The following is a 7,165-nucleotide window of genomic DNA, read 5'->3' on the forward strand; positions in this document are numbered from 1 at the left end:
GAAGAGCGCACCGTTCCCAGCGGCACTGCAGTACGGGGTCAATGCTTGGAGTGAACGGAGCAAGCTACTTTTTCAACTCCTATTGCTAAAAATCCATTTAATATGTAGTCCGCGTATAGAGGACATATCAGATATTAAACTGATAAGAACAGATACTACACTTGATCTTAGCCAAAAGGCCGAGAAGCGACAACTGTCCACTGGTTCACGTCCGAGGGCCCTTCCTGGCACAATGCGCACTTGTCCGCTAACACCCCTGTTCTTTTTATGGCCATAGGTGGCCAGAGTGTCACTTTGCACCTCCGCCCACCTGCTGCACTGAGCACTCTTCAGCCCTTTTAAATGGTATAACTTTGCACTCCCGCACGCTCCAGCAAGCACCATTCAAGCAACAACTTTGCACTCCAGCTTCGAACATCGGCACAGTCGCAACAAGTAAGGCGACTCTACTCAGAGAAGTCACTCTGCACAGTAAGAAGATTTCTTTTGCACAGACAGAAAGGGCTTCACCCGCAAAGGTAAAGCCTGCCAAAAATAGAAACAACTCATTAGTGCTGCTCTCCACAGAAGTCTTTAGTAAAAGGCGAAAGACTTGTACGTTATGAAGAGAAACCAGAGTACGATTATCCGTCACTGCGGGAGCAGGGCATCAGGCTAGTTGGCATAGCCACCTTCCCCATGGTGAGCTTTGCTTGGTTGAGACGCTTGCTCTCCCCCCCTTGCTCCTCGGCTGACCAAGTAGGAACAATCGGGCCCTATTCGATGGCTGCCGTGTCTTTTACTCTGTGGAAAAGACAAGGCAGCAACAAAAACACCACGGGAACACCGTATTGAGGCTTTGTTCTGACCGCTCATTCGGTGTCGCGTTTCTTTCAAGCAATTCTCCCGGTTAGCCCGCACTCGGCTCGCTCCCAGAGCCGTGTTAAAGTCTACTTCGCATTCACTCTCTTTTCTCAGCAGACTCTTGGGATTTTATCAATAAAATGAATTCCTTCACTCAAACTATGTTAAAACTGCTTTGTCCTTCATATTTACCATGTCTTGAAAGATTTAAACAAAAAAACCAACGTTGTACTTTGCAGTAAAAGAAATAGCAAATCTAAAGTTTCAGGAATCCGAGAATAAGCTTACTTTCATGAGTTCTTCACGATTTCGGATTTTGCTATAAAATGAATTCCTTCACTCAAACTAAATTAAAACTGCTAAACCGCTAATCTGTTACATGTAAGGCAGATGTCAAATTCACCGAATTAGGATCAAAGGGTATTCGGCCAATCGAGCTGTAGCAGCTTCGGTAAAAGAGTATAAGTTGAAGAGTTTGTGAATAAAGGTGTGCGCACACATAGTGTGCTGTACGAAAATAGGCAGGGAGCAATGCCGGCTGGGGTATATGTTCTTGTATGTTGTCTGACTGTTTGATTTGAATGTGTTCTGTAAGTGTCCTTTTGAATGTTACATGTTTGGGCTTTGACACGCTTCACTGTGGTTGTTAACTGTGTGGTGTGTCCTGAAATGTTATATGTTTGGGCTGTGTGACATGCTTAATGCTTTTCAGTAGCAACCAACTTATTCATATATAGCAACTGACAACATAAGAAGTCCGGACATACTTTGATAGTAGTTGTAGAAGTATCCTTATTGATAATAGATAAACTAATTCATAGTGATAGAACAGTAGATGAACAGGTGCCTGCACATGTCTCATGAAAATAAAATGGGTGTATGATTGCTGACGGCAGAGCAATACTGCCAAACCTATGAGTTCTTGTGGCAAACTTGATTCAGTGTCTTCACGTGTATACGCTTTTTCGCTGACTTGATTGTCACAAGAAACAAAGTGTGTTTGATAAGATCCGACCATTTTATTACGGGAGGATCAGTATGTATGGATTCTGATGTGACTGATAAACCCATTCGTATCTTAAGCACAATCTAATACGTGAGACAACGCCCTGGCACACGATAAAAAAAAAAAGAGAGAGCGGTTTTGTGTCCCCACAGTCCATAATGTAGAAAAGAGAGAAAAAAGCCTTTCTGATTTGGTGTGTGTGCTCATAGTGCAGAGTGTAGAGAAAAGAAAGCCGTTTTGGTGTCACGGGTGTTGTGACTTACACACACACATTTCTAAATTGAGAAAGGAAATTATTTTAGAGGAAGCACTAGAGTTTAGATCCCACATTTGTTGATAGGCATTCATTTATTTCTTCACTTCTGATAAAAATGATAAGACTGACCTAAAGAATTGGAGGCCCATCACACTTTTAAACTTTGACTGTAAAGTTTTTAGCAAGGTTTTAACGACACGGATGTCCTCTGTTTTAGAGGAGGTAATTCACCCAGACCAGGCTTGTGCCATCTCAGAGAGACAACTCACCGACAGCCTCGTACTGATTCGAGACATCATTGATTACGCTAGAGACAGAAACACCCGGCTTGTCATCTTAAATTTAGACTTTGAAAAAGATTTTGATCGGGTCTCGCATAAATATCTCTTTCAGGTGTTGCAGCCATCGAATAGGGCCCGATTGTTCCTACTTGGTGAGATTTGCTTGGTTGAGACGCTTGCTCCCCCCCCTTGCTCCTCGGCTGACCAAGTAGGAACAATCGGGCCCTATTCGATGGCTGCCTTGTCTTTTACTCTGTGCACAAGACAAGGCAGCCACAAACACCACGGGAACACCGTATTGAGGCTTTGTTCTGACCACTCATTCGGTGTCGCGTTTCTTTCAAGCAATTCTCCCGGTTAGCCCACACTCGGCTCGCTCCCAGAGCTGTGTTAAAGTCTACTTCGCATTCACTCTCTTTTCTCAGCAGATTAAAAGAAAGTTTCATCTTGGGCTCCCTGAAACTTCCATCCTGCACCGCTGTTTGCTTTTTCACAAGAGCAGAGAAGAGCGCACCGTTCCCAGCGGCACTGCAGTACTGGGTCGATGCTTGGAGTGAACGGAGCAAGCTTCTTTTTCAACTCCTATTCTTAAAAATCCATTTAATATGTAGTCCTCGTATAGAGGACATATTAAACTGATAAGAACAGATACTACACTTGATCTTAGCCAAAAGGCCGAGAAGCGATAACTGTCCACTGTTTCAGGTCCGATGGCCCTTGCTGGCACAATGCGCACTTGTAGCAGTGTTCTTTTTATGGCCATAGGTGGCCAGAGTGTCACGTTGCACCTCCGCCCACCCGCTGCACTGAGCACTCTTCAGCCCTTTTAAATGGTATAACTTTGCCCTCCCGCATGCTCCAGCAAGCACCATTCAAGCAACAACTTTGCACTCCAGCTTCGAACATCGGCACAATCGCAAAAAGTAAGGCGACTCTACTCAGAGAAGTCACTCTGCACAGTAACAAGATTTCTTTTGCACAGACAGAAAGGGCTTCACCCGCAAAGGTAAAGCCTGCCAAAAATAGAAACAACTCATTAGTGCTGCTCTCCACGAAAGTCTTTAGTAAAAGGCGAAAGACTTGTATGTTATGAAGAGAAACCAGAGTACGATTATCCGTCACTGCGGGAGCAGGGCATCAGGCTAGTTGCCATAGCCACCTTCCCCATGGTGAGCGTTGCTTGGTTGAAACGCTTGCCCCTGTGCAATCGACAAGGCAGCAACAAAAACACCACGGGAACACCGTATTGAGGCTTTGTTCTGACCGCTCATTCGGTGTCGCGTTTCTTTCAAGCAATTCTCCCGGCTCGCTCCCATAGCCGTGTTAAAGTCCACTTCGCATTCACTCTCTTTTCTCTGCAGACTCTTGGGATTTTATCTATAAAATGAATTCCTTCACTCAAACTATGTTAAAACTGCTTTGTCGTTCATATTTACCATGTCTAGAAAGATTTAAACAAAAAAAACAACGTTGTACTTTGCAGTAAAAGAAAGAGCAAATCTAAAGTTTCAGGAATCCGAGAATAAGCTTACTTTCATGATTGCTTCACGATTTCGGATTTTGCTATAAAATGAATTCCTTCACTCAAACTAAATTAAAACTGCTAAACCGCTAATCTGTTACATGTAAGGCAGATGTCAAATTCACCGAAATAGGATCTAAGGGTATTCGGCCAATCGAGCTGTAGCAGCTTCGGTAAAAGAGTATAAGTTGAAGAGTTTGTGAATAAAGGTGTGCGTACACATAGTGAGCTGTAGGAAAATAGGCAGGGAGCAATGCCGGCTGGGGTATATGTTCTTGTATGTTGTCTGACTGTTTGATTTGAATGTGTTATGTAAGTGTCCTGTTGAATGTTTGGGCTTTGACACTTCACTGTGGTTGTTAACTGTGTGGTGTGTCCTGAAATGTTATATGTTTGGGCTGTGTGACATGCTTAATGCTTGTCAGTAGCTACCCACTTATTCATATATAGCAACTGACAACATAAGAAGTCTGGACATACTTTGATAGTAGTTGTAGAAGTATCCTTATTGATAATAGATAAACTAATTCATAGTGATAGAACAGTAGAAGAACAGGTGCTTGCAAATGTCTCACGAAAATAAAATGGGTGTATGATTGCTGACGGCAGAGCAATACTGCCAAACTTATGAGTTCTTGTGGCAAACTTGATTCAGTGTCTTGACGTGTATACGCTGTTTCGCTGACTTGATTGTCACAAGAAACAAAGTGTGTTTGATAAGATCCGACCATTTTATTACGGGAGGATCAGTATGTATGGATTCTGATGTGACTGATAAACCCATTCGTATCGTAAGCATAATCTAATACGTGAGACAACGCCCTGGCACACAATCAAAAAAAAAAAGAGAGAGCGGTTTTGTGTCCCCACAGTCCATAATGTAGAAAAGAGAGAAAAAAGTCTTTCTGATTTGGTGTGTGTGCTCACAGTGCAGAGTGTAGAGAAAAGAGAGAAAAGAAAGCCGTTTTGGTGTCACGGGTGTTGTGACTTACACACACACATTTCTGAATTGAGAAAGGAAATTATTTTAGAGGAAGCACTAGAGTTTAGATCCCACATTTGTTGATAGGCATTCATTTATTTCTTCACTTCTGATGAAGTTTCAACAATAAACAACAAACTTTGTATTATGAGAAAGAACCAGACTCATTCTTCAGGAATCCGAAAATAAGCTCTATTTTACGAGTTATGCACGAATTCGGATTCTCCTATAAAACGAATTCATTAACTCTAACCAAGTTAAGACTGCTTTGTCCTTCATATTTATTCATGTCTAATCAAGTTTCAACGATAAACAACGTTGTACTTTGTAGAATGAGAAAGAACTTCTTCAGCAATAAGCATCTCTCGACATATGACGAAATACAGATTTTGCTATAAAATTAATTCCTTCTATCAGCCTGACTTAAAACTGTTTGTCCTCCTTATTTATCCACTTCAAATCAAGTTTCAACAATTAAAAAAATGTTGTAGTTTGAGAAAAAACAACTTAATCTTAAGCAATCAGTAGGTTAAGAAAGGGTAAGAAAAGGTGCAAATGCCAACCATACATCACTAAAAGGTGGAGCGGAAGTATTCGGCTGCAAGTAGGTGCGAATGCCTGACAATGTATGATCAAAAGAGGGAGCGGAGGTTTTCGGCTGAAACAAGGTCTGAATGTCCATCCATATTTTGTAAAAATCTGGGAAGAAAAGGCTCGAAAGCCCGACTATACACCATCAACAGCTGGAGCGGAGGTGTTCAGCTGCAAGAAGGTCTGAATGTCCATCAATAATTGCTAGAAAACATGGAAGAGAATTTTCGAATATCAAACCGCACATGATCATAAGCGGGAGATGAGGTGTTAAAATGCAAAAAGGTGTGAATGTCCACCCATAATTACTGCAAAATGGGTAAGAAAAGTTACGAATGCGCAACCATACATCATCAAAAGCAGGAGTGGATGTGTTCGGCTACAAGAAGGTTTTAATGTCCGACCACAGTTTGTAAAAAGCGGGTAAGAAAAGGTTCAAATGCCCGAACATACACCATCAAAAGAGGGAGCGGAGGTGTTCCACTGTAAGAAGGTGTGAATGTCTGACCATAGTTGGTAAAAAGCGGGTAAGAAAAGGTGAAAATACCCGACTGTACACAATCAATAGCGGGAGCGGAGTTGTTCGGCTACTAAGAGGTGTGAAAGTCCGACCCTGGTTTGTAAAAAGCGGGTAAGAGAAGGTGCGAATGCCCGACAATGTATGATCAAAAGAGGGAGCGGAGGTTTTCGGCTGCAAGAAGGTCTGAATGTCCGACAATAATTTTGTAAAAACCGGGGAAGAAAAGGCTCGAAAGCCCGACTATACATCATCAAAAGCGGGAGCGGAGGTGTTCAGCTGCAAGAAGGTCTGAATGTCCATCAATAATTGCTAGAAAACATGAAAGAAAATTTTCGAATATCAAACCACACATCATCATAAGCGGGAGAGGAGGTGTTCAGCTGCAAGAAGGTGTGAATGTCCGACCATAGTTTGTAAAAAATGGGTAAGAAAAGGTGCGAATGCTCAACCATACATCATCAAAAGCAGGAGTGGATGTGTTCGGCTAAAAGAAGGTTTGAATGTCCGACCATAGTTCGTAAAATGCGGGTAAGAAAAGGTTCAAACTCCCGAACATACACCATCAAAAGAGGGAGCGGAGGTGTTCCGCTGTAAGACGGTGTGAATGTCCAACAATAGTTGGTAAAAAGCGGGTAAGAAAAGGTTAAAATACCCGACTGTACACAATCAATAGCGGGAGCGGAGTTGTTCGGCTACAAGAAGGTGTGAAAGTCCGACCATGGTTTGTAAAAAGCGGGTAAGAAAAGGTTCGAATGCCCGAATATATACCATCAAAAGCGGAAGCGGAGGTGTTCGGCTGCAAGAAGGTGTGAACGTCCGACCAAAGTTTGTAAAAAGCAGTGAAGAAAAGTTTCGAATATCCAACCAAACATAATCAAAAGCGGGAGCAGAGCTATTCGACTGCAAGTAGGTGTGAATGTCAGATCATAATTTGCAAAAAGCTGATGAGAAAGGGTGAGAATGCCCGACTATACATCATCAAATGCGGGAGCGGAAGTGTTCGGCTGTGAGTAGGTGTGAATGTCAAACCATAATTGCTGAAAAATGTGTTAGAAAAGACTAGAATGCCGGACCATACATCATCAAAAGCGGGAAAAGTGGGGATCGGCTGCAAGTAGGTGTGTATGTCCACCCATAATTACTGAAAAGCGGGCAACAAGTAGG

The 7,165-nt window shown here is 42.6% G+C and overlaps 4 non-coding genes across 4 annotated transcripts; all 4 read right to left on the reverse strand.

Moving 5' to 3' along the window:
* Window positions 1-191, reverse strand: LOC140320479 (U2 spliceosomal RNA). Its single transcript, XR_011918325.1, has one exon. It is a non-coding gene; the product is annotated as a U2 spliceosomal RNA (small nuclear RNA).
* A 316-nt stretch (window positions 192-507) lies between these two features.
* Window positions 508-621, reverse strand: LOC140265801 (U5 spliceosomal RNA). Its single transcript, XR_011906492.1, has one exon. It is a non-coding gene; the product is annotated as a U5 spliceosomal RNA (small nuclear RNA).
* Window positions 622-2,889: 2,268 nt separating this feature from the next.
* On the reverse strand, window positions 2,890-3,073 carry LOC140320554 (U2 spliceosomal RNA). Its single transcript, XR_011918390.1, has one exon. It is a non-coding gene; the product is annotated as a U2 spliceosomal RNA (small nuclear RNA).
* A 308-nt stretch (window positions 3,074-3,381) lies between these two features.
* Window positions 3,382-3,495, reverse strand: LOC140265989 (U5 spliceosomal RNA). Its single transcript, XR_011906664.1, has one exon. It is a non-coding gene; the product is annotated as a U5 spliceosomal RNA (small nuclear RNA).
* Window positions 3,496-7,165: the final 3,670 nt, after the last annotated feature.

The sequence above is a fragment of the Leuresthes tenuis genome, unplaced genomic scaffold (genome assembly GCF_036924035.1).
Source record: "Leuresthes tenuis unplaced genomic scaffold, fLeuTen1.0.hap1 SCAF_12, whole genome shotgun sequence".
NCBI lineage: Eukaryota > Metazoa > Chordata > Actinopteri > Atheriniformes > Atherinopsidae > Leuresthes > Leuresthes tenuis.